Raw genomic sequence first — 14246 nt, forward strand, 5'->3', positions numbered from 1 at the left:
AGACCACAGGGAGACGCTCCAGTTCTCTACACAGTTTGTCGTTCATAATTAGAGGAATCAGTAGAAGGAGGTCGGTGTGACAGCAGTACATACGCCATCTGATCAAAAGTGCGTTACTTGTTACTGGACATTAATATGGATTGTGCCCACCCTTTTGAATTCTGCTGGGGACAATTTCAGCACAGTGTCTTACTGTCTGTAGAGGAATGACAGCCCATTCTTGCTCAACAGCCGAAGGTAGTGATCCTGGACTGCGGAGTCTGTAGCGAGGTCTAAGCTCTAATTAATGACAAAGAAGTTACCTAAGGTTGAGGCCGATACTCTGGGTAGGCCAGTCCGTTTCAGAAACTTTATTGTTCCCCATATCATTGCCACACAGATGTTGCCTTACGATAGGCTGTACAGTCATGATGATACTATGACCATCTCAGAACTGTCCCTCCGCTATACGCAGTACACAGGGCTGTAAAACTGTTCACAAACCCGCACTAAGCATTTTTTAATCGGCAGTAAGCGGACAACATCCTAACCACGAAAAACAGCAGCTCCTCCATACTTCACTTTTAGCACTACACATGATAGCAGGCATTCCCCAAACCCTTCCATTGGACTACCATCGGATGTAGCGTGATTCATCAAAGTCACTCATATCTAGTCGCTCGTTATTCTGTGGCCTTGATTTTTAGACCACCTCAAGCATCACTTCGCATTGAAAAGAGTAGATACGTGTGGCTTATGAGGACTTGCTGGACCACTGAACCCCATTCCTTTAAATTCTCTACGCACAGTAATCGTCCCACTTAGACTACTGGTAGCAGTTCGGAACTCTCGAGTGATTCCTTCCGTTGGTTTCGTGCGATTTTTTTACAACCATCCTCTGCAGTTCTTAAATGGTCCCTGCCAGGTCTTGGTTTACCTGTGGTTGTTCCTTTGCATTTCAACTTTTCGTCACATCAACAACAGTCGACTTGGGCAACCTGAGAAGGGTTTGAATGTCTGTGATGGATTTGTTATTGACATCGAACGACTATTCCACGTTCGAAGTCACTGAACTGTCCTGACAGAACCAATCTGCTTTTATTTGTTTTCTCCTGACAACATTCCTTGCCTTCTTTTATACTGTCATGTCAACCTTTCGTGGCATCTGGTGGTCAATTTCACATTAGATAGGGGTACCAGGGTACCTTTGGTCAGATACTGCATGCTTAGCTCGTTTCCGGTCTGTGACAAAAGATAATATTTGAACGTAAATCGTGTCGATAAGTCCAAAACTTTGAAACTATCCGAATACGGACAAGGCAATTCTCTTGTTTAAAATTCCCCTCCTTCCATGTTTTTAAGAACTGTTAAAAATCTAGCATTTCGTGAGTAATTACTCATACTCCTGTCAGTTCTTGGTGCAATAATTTCGTATTTACGGTTGAGAAACTAACTATTTTTTGTCCTACTAAGCTTTGTTTATTTTGAAAGAGTTTACGATTTATTGAACTATAGTAAGGAAACACCGGACCAGCATCCAAAAGAGACACTAGTATGTATAAAACCAAACGTAAGACCCTTTCAACTCACACACAGAATCTATGGTTATGACATTGGGTAATTTGACATTACTCACCTAATGACAAGACGAAACATTCTCTCTCTCTCTCTCTCTCTCTCTCTCTCTCTCTCTCTCTCTCTCTCTCTCCCTCTCTCCCTCTCTCATTCACTCACTCACTCACTCACTCACTCACACACACACACACACACACACACACACACACACTCACTCACTCACTCTTTCTCTCTTCAGTATCCGACAGTGTTCTGGATTCCCCATCCAGCCAGAGTACCGATATGGAGGAAAGGTCAGAGAAGCCCGGGGTTCATATCACCGCCACCGCTTGTTTCCGAGAAGTGCTCTGCCGCTGCTTGGGCGCTTCCGCTGACTCGACAGTGTCCACAAACACCGCTTATCCGGTAGTTCTCGTCATTACATGAAGCCTTCGGTACACACCAGTGAGAGCAGAGTAATCGATCTTACCTGTCTCAGAGTCTTACGACTTGGATCACTCTCTGGACTGTCTGTGCACACTTACGGAGACTTTCACTACTCTCTAGACTTCGCTTTTGCCAAGTCGTCCACTTGGTGAACTCAGCCGTCATCGGCCATGGCAACTCCCCGTATGTACCCAGTCACTAAGTCGCCGACAGTGCAAGACATCGAAAACTGCGTTCCATTTACGCCGAACGGGACGGCAACTTTTTGTTTGCTCGCTCGGTTTCATTCGCTCTTACTGTCCCTCATCATTTCTCTCTGACATACACAGATACAATGCTCACTCTCATATGATACCTTGTTACTGTAGAAAGCAGCAGTAGCCTCGAAAAACTGGAGAAAGAAGTCTGGGTAGAGGCGTGAGGTACAGAAGGAACGACACACACTTTTACAGATTTAACCATGGGCAGTGGCGTGATGCTGAAAGCTGGTTTAATCCGCCAGGTCGTATCAATATCGTAGGCTACTCAAATGTGTGTGAAATCTTATGGGACTTAACTGCTAAGATCATCAGTCCCTAAGCTTACACACTACTAAACCTAAATAATCCTAAGGACAAACACACACACCCATGCCCGAGGGAGGACTCGAACCTCCGCTGGGATCAGCCGCACAGTTCATGACTGCAGCGCCTTACCCCGCTCGGCTTATCCCGCGCGGCTCGTAGGCTACTGTGGGAACATTTCAATTCCAAGTGCACGGTAGTCAGAATTTTTATTGTGAGGTGTAATTTACTTCCGACAAATAATAGCCTATAAATTGTAGTATACAGTACAGAGTAGCACTGCACCTATAGAAAGGGCAAAGCAACAGAAAATCGCAGACGCACCGACGAACTTCGATCTCATCGAGAAAGGTTGTGTTTGACAACCGTTAACTCTACACAGAAAGCAAAAGTAAAAGAAGCAAACAGAAAAATCAAGGAATAAAAGTGCTGAGTTACTCCTCCTTGACAATAAAACAGTCTACGCAAGGCCGTTTTGTATTTTTTTTCCTTACGTTTGCGCATTTATAGTAAACATACCGCTAGAGAACCGTTACGTAATACGGACATCAGCTGCGGGTGTATTTAACGGTATGAGCACCGCTAGCATTCGAAGACACCACGACAAAGTACTATAAACAGTAGTACTTTTTATTGTCTGTAGAATTTCTTTCGTGTTTCTTCGCAAATTTCTCTTCCCTTTCAAGTGACCACTGAAAGCAAAGGTTTGTTTCGAGGTACTTTGCAGATTTGACGTTGAAACTTTCAACTACAATCAGAGCAGTAAATGATTTGGATTTGGCAGCTACAAAAGAGCAAAGAGTTACATACCTGTAAGTTGCCTTCAAGGTAAACCGGTATCTTTCTTGCAGTCAACAGATGTCACGGATTGCGCAGTCTACCTGAAAATGAAAAAAAATATCTCTCAAACATGAGGTTTGTGTCAAGAGATGACATAGAACAGAAAGTATTTTTAAAATCTTAAAAATTTCGCTAGTTTTTAAATGGTTCAAATAGCTCTGAGCACTATGGGACTTAACATTTGTCGTGATCAGTCCCCTAGAACTGAGAACAACTTAAACCTAACTAACCTAAGGACATCACACGCATCCATGCCCGAGGCAGGATTCGAACCTGCTACCGCAGCAGCAGCGCGGTTCCGGACTGAAGCACCTAGAACCGCTCAGCCACAGCGGCCGGCAATGTGTCGTATTTTGGTGATTTCATGTTTTAGTCCACCACATGTGTGTGACCTTTTACGGCTATATTATCATGATCATCATCACCATCGTCATCATCACCCTATCATTAGCCAATTCGATCACTTTGTGATGTGGCCTCTTCAATTCAGCGTGCAACGTAGGTTCCCTGCAGATTCTTCATTTCTGCCGATCTTGACCTTCCCGTTGCTATAAATGTATACGAAAAACAAGAGCGTACTGGAATAAAGAAGCTATCAAAAAATAAACTTTATATTACGTTGCTAGCTATTGCTAGCGACTTCGTCCTCGTGGATCTCGAGCCCGCATTAAATTTGTAAAATTCTGAAGCTTGTTAACGGTGAGAAAACTGGCTGCCAAAAAGGCACAACTGTAAACAATTTGTTGTGTATGTATCGTGATACAGATGGCTCTGAGCACTATGCGACTTAACTTCTGAGGTCATTAGTCGCCTAGAACTTAGAACTAATTAAACCTAACTAACCTAAGGACATCACACACATCCATGCCCGAGGCAGGATTCGAACCTGCGACCGTAGCGGTCGCTTGGTTCCAGACTGTAGCGCCTAGAACCACACGGCCACTCCGGACGGCCGTGATACAGATATTTGAAGCCTGAGATACCAATAGACCTGGATAGAGGAACAGCTTATTGCTGTATTCAAAGTAATAATGAAAATTAAAGAATTTCTTCGTATACAACATTTGATTTTTAGCCATTGCAGCCATTATAAACAAGTTATTTGAGCTATTGACCCGTAAACAAGCTATGTAGGCTTGTTTATGCGAAAAACAGTTGGTCCTGAGGTCGACGCCGGTGTCTCGAAGCACCTCTGCTTGCGACCCGTTGATGGTCATGGCGAAGCATGTGCTCACGGGAAACTGCACGTGTTTGAATTGGAAAGGGAAATTCTTGGGAACGAGGAGTATGCGTGATATGAAAACTATGTCACCCGCTCCACAGCCCGTGAGAATTTCAGCCACTGTAATATTGTTACGAAGCGACTCCATTTTAAGGCGAGTTCCATTACACAGCTTCAGAGGGGCTAAGTTCCGAAGCAGCAAAATACCCACTTTCAGAGCGACGTTGTTAACGGGGAGTCCGGATGCAGAAAGGGAGTTACGAAACTCTATCCGATAGTTGGTAGCATCAACTTGGTCCAGAACTGTGTTTATGGACCGATATACCACCTCGTTGCCGCGCGGGATAGCCGCGCGGTCTCGGGCGCCTCGCGCGCTTCGCGCGGCTGCTACCGTCGGCAATTCAAGTCCTCCCTCCGACATGGATGTGTAAGTTAGATTAAGTAGTGTGTAGGCCTATGGACCGATGACCTCAGCAGTTTGATCCCATAGGAACTTACCACCACCACAATCTCGTTCCCATCATTATTTTTCCCAGAAAGCTCTGGTTTGTAGCAGACGCAGTACCATTTTTGGGTGTCAGTATTGCCCGCTCAAAAGCCAAGTATTCTCGTGACATGTTATTTTGAAAACATCTCCGTAAACGATAACAGTTACACCATTAGCAGAAAGAATCCAAGAATGGAATAATTTAAACGAACGAAGACAATAATACGAAATCATAACAATAGTACCACTTCACTTATATCGATGAGACACAATGAAAAGCTCTGAAAACATGTACGTAATTGAGTTTTACGGTCAACTGGACAACACTTATCAACGATAACAGTATCGTCAACTCCACTAACTTATAAACGATAATTGTAATACAGATTCAAGAATGAATTCAATAATGTCTATGGATAACGGGATTAAAATGCTAACATTATTATTATGATGTAAAATGTTTAAAAAAACTGATTTTTACAGATTTTATTATTCTTACCCTGGTTTATGTAGTTTAGTTTCTTGAAGCGTCTGCTGTCCAAACGTTCTTCTTCCAATATAAAGAAATGATCCTTACACGAGACGGAGTCAATCTACATCAAAAAATATTGCTAATTTTACTCATTTTCGTAGACAATTCACGCTTGACCAAAAATTTGATTACGACAAAATTGTTTGCACAAAAAATTCCGAAGACAGTTTCTTTGTATCTCCAATGGATTCCGATTTACCCGTACTGGTCCAGATAAAGAAAACACTCCTCATGCAGAGATAATTCGGCTTCCAGGTGGCATATCTAGATGAAACTTGCACCAGATTTTAAGTTAGACCTCCAACAATACAACTGTGAAACCCGCATCCAATTTCGTGCAGTAGTTTTTGCGTGATGGTCGTAAAAACATATGGACAGACACACAGACAAACAAGAATCCCAGAAATAACTATTTTAGCTTTAGTATCTGTTGTAAACATCACTCGTATGAATCATTCTTAAATATTTTCTATGTACAGACATTAATGACGTACAGTTTTTATGTGTGGTGGCAGATACTCAGAGATATACGAGGCAAAACAGTAAACAAGTGGGTGCTGGCACAGGCTACAGTTATTCGATACAATTGCATTCTTTACTATTTTATCAGTAACGGTTTAGAGTTCCCGACCAGTTTAAGTCGCAGAGGAACTTCGAGGGAGCGCGAAACAAATTCGCACCACCCCTCGTTTCAGCTCAGTTTTCCGGCAGATCCTCATCGGCTTTGGAGCTTGTAGCCGGAGGCAGACCACGTCGCCGCACTCGGCTAGCGAGCGCCTTCTGTTGCTTTGCTATTCTTATGGGGCAAGACGGCGGGTGGCTGCTCTGCTCGTGGTCTGAATACGCCAGCGGCCGACCATCGCTTAGAAATTCGGCGGCGCGCCACCCCACCGCCGCTTTCATTTCACACGTGAGCAAACACGTCTTAAACAAGAATTACCGCACGCCTGCACGAACAGCACTGTATTCAGATACCGTCCCAGTGAACTGCTTTGACTCGAAAGAGAAAGGGTACCTCCAGGATTCGTAAACATTTTTCTTCCGTCTCAAAGCTCCTCGATTAGAAAGGCAAGAACGGAATTTCGCACCTCTAGTCGATTACAAGTTGACTTTGGTACAGTAGAGTCGTACCAATAACCTCCCACCTTCGATTCTATGAAGAATCGGGCTCCCATGCATACAACATCCGTTTCAGGCTCCTCAATGTTGAAGACATCATATCTCCACAGCTATATGTCGTACAGATACAATTTTGTAGGTGAAGTCAGTAGTATATGTGGATTTTGCGAACATAGTAGTAAAGAAGTAATAAATTAAAACGTCATTCCTGATAAGTTTGATTGCAAGAACAGCAAGTAAGTAGTAAGCCATAAACTTGCCTCCTTTCACTACTTTATATGAGGCTCAGGGGGAAAAGTTTTAAAATCTTTTGTAAATATGGGTAAAATCGATTGATTGTCGCTAAGCGCTCTAATTCTCAAATACTGGGCGAATATAATCTGGATAATTTGCGCGCCGTGAGTTATGCTGTCTTAAGACATTCGCACGGTTTCTAACTTAAATACCGCGCGGGATTAGCCGAGCGGTCTGAGGAGCTGCAGTCATGGACTGTGCGGCTGATCCCGGCGAAGGTTCGAGTTCTCCCTCGGGCATGGGTGTGTGTGTTTGTCCTTAGGATAAATTGTGTTAAGTAGTGTGCAAGCTTAGGGACTGATGACCTTAGGAGCTAAGTCCCATAAGATTTCACGCACAAAGACATCTAACTTAAATACTTGACTTTAGTGTTAAACCTTTATTGCAAGATTACAAGTCTTAATAAGTAGATTATAAAAGCATTTTAAAGTGCCGGCCAGAGTGGCCGAGCGGTTCTAGGCGCTTCAGTCTGAAACCGCGCGACCGCTACAGTCGCAGGTTCGAATCCTGCCTCGGGCGTGGATGTGTGTGATGTCCTTAGGTTAGTTAGGTTTAAGTAGTTCTAAGTTCTAGGGGACTGATGACCTCAGCTGTTAAGTCCCATAGTGCTCAGAGCCATTTGAACCATTTTGAACCATTTTAAAGTCTTGAATTCGGTCAATAATTGTATGAAATAATGAAAATGAATTTCTGTGGCCCCTAGAAGCCGTAAGATAGGCAACGTTGAACTGTGGCTATACGCTGTGTGTGCATTTTGCAGCGTTTTAACCTTTTTGAAACATAGATCAGAGAAGAATTAAAATTACTAACCAAAAACAATGCAACACATTCCCCATTACTGCCCTAAATTACGTAAGACGAATGGCGGATTGGTAGTTTCTTCTTTTATTTTTTATAATATTTACAACACAGTCACACTTGTATTTCACAATTATGTAACCGGGTACGAGCAGCCGGCAGTCATCTTTAGACTTTCATTAGGTAAGAAAGGAAACAGAGGATCCTTATATAACCACGACACATTTCATTTACACTCTAAAGAAAATGAAAAATGAAAAGGAAGCACCACGAATGAATTATCCGAGTGGGGTGGAAATTAGTAGATGTGATGTACACGTACAGACTAAGAAATGATTACAAATTCAGAAGAAGAAAGAGCTTCACATACTGAGCAAGTCAACAACGCATTGGTTCACATCTGGCGCTTACGCAAGCAGCTTTTCGGCTTGGCATTGATTGATAGGGTTGTTGGATGTCACGGCAAATTCTGCCCAACTGGCTCGTTAGATCCTCAAAATCCTAAGCTGGTTGGAGAGCACTGTCCACAACCCTCTAAACTTTCTCAGTTTAGGAGAGATCCAGCGATCTTGCTGGCCAAGGTATGGTTTGGAAAATATGAAGACAAACGGTAGAAACAGTCGCCGTGTGCGGCGGCTGTTATCTTGTTGAAATGTACACCGAGGACGGCTTGCCATGAAGGTAACAAAACGGGACGTTGAATATCGTCGACATATCGCTGTTCCGTAAAGGTGCCACGGATGACCAGCAAAGAGGTCCTGCTATGAAGTGAGATGATGAAGTGAAATGGCATCTCAACATGACTGTCGCCCGCCACACGGCATAACAACCAGAAGTGATAGTCCAGGGTGCCACTTCTTTTCATAGCAGAAGCCCAATGGATGTCATCCGCTGCACCCTTACGTTGTAGCGATACGTCGATGGTATCCTGTGCCTCGTTTTGTTGCCCTCCATGACACAGCATCATGGCCTTACATTCCAGCAAGATAATGCCGAACCCTCCACACGCGGTGACAGTTTCTACTCCCTGTTTTCATGCTTTCCAAACTAAACCTTAGCCATCATGGTTTCCGGATCTCTCTCCAACTGAGATAGTTTGCAGTACTAGGGGCAAAGCCCTCCAATTAGTTCGATATTTTGACGATCTAACGCGTCAGTAGGAGATAATTTGTCGTGATGTCACCCAGAAGAACATCCAACAACTCTATCTATTAACGCGTAGCCGGAAGACTGCTAGCATAGTGGCTGGAGGTGGACCAACGCATTATTGACTTTCTCAATCTGCGAAGCTCTTTCCCTTCAAGAAATTATCCAATTTTCTGAGAAATGATTATAATTCGTTCGTTTGTAGATGTACATCACATTTACCAATTTCGTCCAGTTTTCATAATTCCTTTGTGGTGCGCCTTTTTTTTTTGTTTTAGAGTGTATGTTATTCACTCTTTTTCCTTTTCTATCTACTGAGAGTCTGAAGAACCACCGAGTGGTCAAAAACGGTTACGACATTGTGAGATGCGCATTTGATTGTACCGTAGATAATATAAAGAAAGAAAAAAGAGGACATAAGTCAGTCACCTAATCTCCAAGACAGTAATACACTTTTTTCTAAACGGTCCCTTCTACAACGTCTGTACCAGCTGATTCCACAATACTTATTCACACCCAGCGAAAAGTTCGTATAGAGTGACTTCATTACAATGGGACGTTAACATTTCTTCTTTCCTTTCAACTCATCGGACACGTCCAAAACTAAGGTACATTTAGTTATAAAATGTTGAGGCGTCGTCATACAATTACGGATCAGTAACGCTTACCTGAAGTATAGAACATAATGTACAACTATTCTACAAATGGAAACATTGTACCGTATTTAATTGTGCAACAGTAGGCTTCTTAGTAAACTATCCAATCATGCTTTTGATTCGGGAAGTGGGTCTAGAACTACAAGAACCTGCGGAAGATTATGGGTATACAAAAACTAGTAGTTTATGTACTGTATCTATGACGAGCGCGGTGCGCCGATGGAATTTCGGCAGACTCGGCTAAACGGTGCCCTACAGCGATACTCCCTTTGTTATCAGTACTTAGCTAGTGTGCAGTATTTCCTTAAACTGAACATAATTGGCTATCGGTAGGTTGTCGTAACTCTAAGTACCTTTGATGGGTCTACATAGATGGCGAGAGTGTTAGATGTTTTCCTGGTAACTTCGATTAATTCCTATGTACATTACGCAGCATAACATAGTGCAGATACTGTGACAGAAGGTTGCAATTCGTGGGAGAGGGGCACAACGGAGAGTAACGTTCCTGAGTGATCTAAAAGTCAGTGCTGACGGCACGAAATATCTAAATATTTAACAGCTTTGTAGGGTTGCTGCGAACTGGAGGAATGAAAGATTCTGTGCCGGACTTTCTTGGGGGGTCTTGGTGTCCTCCGGCATAAGGAACGTGGAGATCATACCTGAACTTCTATATTTTCTTAAAATGAAGCTGAGATCCACACTGATCAGCAAAGTTACTTTCAGGTGCAGAGAGCTTTCATTTCAGTGACACACCGTTGACCAACTATCATAAACAAAAGAAATTAAATTTTGCACCATCATCTAAAAGCTTCTACAGAGTGCAACACGCTTTACGATGAAGTCATTCCAAGTAAGTAACGACCGTGAAACCTTTTTTCACCTAGCCGTATCAGCAAAATCTTTCAGCAAGCGCCAATTGTCATTTGCTGTTCCTGGTCATTTATTTGGAGATTCCACATAGTGTCCGAAACCTTCAAGGTCAAAATTAGACTGTAGAAGTATTTAAACTATCTTGAAATTTGGAACTAATGGTCCGAAACGAGTGTCTTTGCTAATACGAAGCTTCGAGTGAGAGCGACAAATGTTTGTTCATGTACAAGGAATTGGGTCGTTCAAGCAACACACAGCAGCGAAGGTGCTAGAGAAAGAATTGTTGCAACAGTAATATTTAAGAAAACGATGTTGGATCGTGTGGGGTGAAGATTCACCGGTAATGTAGCAGATGAGCAGAAGAAAGAACACTTAGAATAAGGTAGTGTGGTGAGTTGTGGCGGTGCAAAAATTACAGCTCCGTCGTAAAGAAGGAGTGCAAGTAGTGCAGCCAAATGATTTTGAATCTACGTTTCAGTTCTGGGAATGAATTGGCCAGCGCTGTACTGCAGCGATGAAATTTCTACAGCTTGAATCGTTCAAGCATGCTTCTCATCCAAACTGGCGCAAAAACCATGTGTAGTGTGACTAAAATCGGTACACGACGCTTATTTTAGACCACCAACAGGAATCCCTGTAAACGTGTGCACTGGTATTGTGCAATGTCGACAAACAGTGACATTGTTTCCTGTCGGCTCGTTGTTAATTTTGGATGTATTGCGATAGTTGTTTGTACCTCTTCTTGTCCGCATGTGGATGTGGTTTCAAAACGACGTAACAGCATCTTACCTTCACATAAAAGGCCGTGAGTACTTCAACAACAGATGCATCTCGTGGTTGGAGATGTAGGAAACGTCATGTTCCTTTGGCATTGCGTTCTCTAGATTTAGAGGCTTCCGCTGTTGGCGCTGGAAGCCACAGTGGAAAGTGAAGTGGATGTGACTGGTGTCATACTTGGTCCCTGTCTCATTGTACAACTGTGATTTCAAACTTTACGATTTATTCGGAAGTATGCAGTGGGAATAGCGGTGGTTACTACTGATTGTTGCTGTCAGCATACATTGTTAGTGTGAGATGTAAGTGCCATACATCAATAAGAAACTAAATACTAATTTACGACCATTCGTTTCTTATCTCAAAGCTTCTCTGTTTCCGATCCCTAACTTAATATTTTGACCTTGACGTTGGGATACCCAAGAGGAACTTTCTCATCAGAAAAAAAGTTCGTTCCTGTTGCGGTTAATCCGGTATTTGTTACGAAGTAACTCCCACGACCATATCGATATTACCTTGACATACGTGCCATTAATACCCGTATATTCATATTATCGATTTCTTTGGTGGTTTCCTTAATACGCCAGCAGTACGGGTGTACAGAGACACAGTGCGTAATTTTACTGCGAAGCCTTTAGATTACTCAATTGCTAGGCATTTTATTACCAAATTTCATCGTCAGAGGTTGAGATATGAAGGAAACTTGCTGTCTAGAACATTTTCTTCGCCATCTCCCAAGCAAGAAAAATTATGCTGCAACTCAAATTTTACAGTCAAGTAGAAGCAAACTACACCCCGAACACAAACGTTGTGTTCCTATATATCAGGAAGTCACAGCAGGAAAAAGCACGGTGCACTGGGTCGCGTGTGGTGTGCAGTGAACTCCACATGCTGTACATACAGTGGCAGCAGCAGGCACACATAGAGTACCAGGCGAACAGAGCCACGGAAGAGTCCCTCCCGCTGTCGGGGCTGCATTGGGCCGTGGCGCCAACTAATTGCACAAAGCGAACACCTGTCCCCACCCGTCCCTGTGACATACGCGATGCTGAAAGAGCAAAAGTTTCGGCCAGCTCGACCCCTACTTTTTACTCACTCTCCGCTGTGACAGGAAAGTCAGAAAGTCTGCTCCCAGGTAACGTTATTGGTGCTAGGCCTCGGTGTGTACTGGCCACACCGGTTTCTTCTTCAGGCCATTTTAGCTATTTTTGTTGTCTTCAGTTGCCCAAAATACAAAAAGTCATCAACTGGTTCAATGACTTAAATGTTATTTATGTTATTTTCGTTTTTAACTATTTGTTGTAATAGTCTCATTTGCGAATCGGCACACTTAATAACCAGTTTCCAATACATTTATTGATAACGTTCAAAACGACTTCATCACGAGTTGTCAAAAGTCAAAATTCTTTAAAACTGTGCTTTCACAATTTGTGATTAATCTACATCCACATCTCTGCCCCGCAAGCAACCTAATGGTGTGCGGCGGAGGGTACTTTGTGTATCAGTCTCACTTGCACTTTTCCTGTTCCAGTCGTGTATCGCTCTCGGGAAAAATCTTTCATCGTTTTTCCATTTCAACATAATTCTTTCCAAGCCGTCTTTGAGTTTATATTTCGGAGTTCAAAAATGGTTCAAATGGCTCTGAGCACTATGGGACTTAACTTCTGAGGTCATCAGTCCCCTAGAACTTAGAACTACTTAAACCTAACTAACCTAAGGATATCACACACATCGATGGCCGAGGCAGGATTCGAATCTGCGACCGTAGCGGTCGCGCGGTTCCAGACTGTAGCGCCTAGAGCCGCTCGGCCATTCCGGCCGGCATATTTCGCAATTCTTCGCCGATTTTCCATAAAGGAGATCTAGATTTAAGTCTGTTTATAGGTGCTAGGTCTCGGTGTGTACGGAATCCTGGGTTGTCTCACATTTTTCGAAATGCTCTTGCGGTTAAGTGTGATGCCTGATTTCAGGGTGTTCTATGTCTGCTACGGAGAGGGGCCACACATATAGATGGATATGAGTGTTCCAAAGGTTATCCGCGTTGTCTCCTTCAGATGGATATCCACTTTCGCTACGTGTGCATTTCTCATTCAAACTGGACGTACTAACGCCTCTCGGCCGATACGAAGGTAATTGGAGAAAATTTGCAAGTTCTGAAGTTCCCCTCCACTTGCTCAGTTCGTTGATGACTACTCCTGTCCTCGACAATTATAGGTATTTTCATCATTGTGTTATTTGATAAGGATGACTTCATTAAGCATAATGGATTAAGATACTACTATTAGTTAATTAAATCATTCGTCGAAAGGTATTACTGAATTATAGTAAAAAAGTCATGCCACGAGATTCAAACAAAACTTCACTTTTCATGAATGCTTCAATCTTGGACGACGTTTCCTCCTTGCGAATTCCTGTGACTGAGCGCTCGTGACAGACCACATCTGAAGACGCCAGTTTAATGACTACCGCTCTGGTATGTGCTTGGAATTAAGCGACCGTAAAACTCATTTTCGAATCCAGAGACGCTGAGCTACTCGATGTCACACCTCGCAGAGGTTATATTTGTTCTTATAAAGATCAGGATGGAGCAATGGTGACCCAACAAATTGGTTCACTGACGACTTTTTCTTTTTCTTTTTAAAATACAATTTGATTCTACGACTGATATTTATTTTAGTAAATACCTTATATCTTATGAAGAGAAATGTGAGAGATCTATAGCTTCTTTAGATTTTTTTTTTCAAAATAGTTTGCCTGTCTCTTCTTATTAAGCAGAAATTGCATTGTTCCAGTTACAGGGATTTACCTTACTCTGCGGACTTTCTATTAAAAATTTCGAAGAGCCCTAGTGTACTGCTTTACTTCCAATTTTAGTCATTTTTTATCTTATTCATGATGTATGTTCAATTACATGCTTTTCTTTAGCTCATTAATTTTAAAAAGTAGCACCACTTCCTAAAGCTTT

The 14246-nt window shown here is 42.7% G+C and overlaps 1 long non-coding RNA gene across 1 annotated transcript in view; it reads right to left on the reverse strand.

Annotated features, from left to right (window-relative positions):
- Positions 1 to 3364: 3364 nt before the first annotated feature.
- LOC124622520 overlaps positions 3365 to 14246 on the reverse strand; it is a 211887-nt gene continuing 201005 nt past the window's right edge. The window contains exon 5 of the long non-coding RNA XR_006980640.1: positions 3365 to 3424. This is a non-coding gene — a long non-coding RNA (uncharacterized LOC124622520). The remainder of the gene's footprint in view (positions 3425 to 14246) is intronic.

The sequence above is a fragment of the Schistocerca americana genome, chromosome 7 (genome assembly GCF_021461395.2).
Source record: "Schistocerca americana isolate TAMUIC-IGC-003095 chromosome 7, iqSchAmer2.1, whole genome shotgun sequence".
Classification (NCBI taxonomy): Eukaryota; Metazoa; Arthropoda; class Insecta; order Orthoptera; family Acrididae; genus Schistocerca; species Schistocerca americana.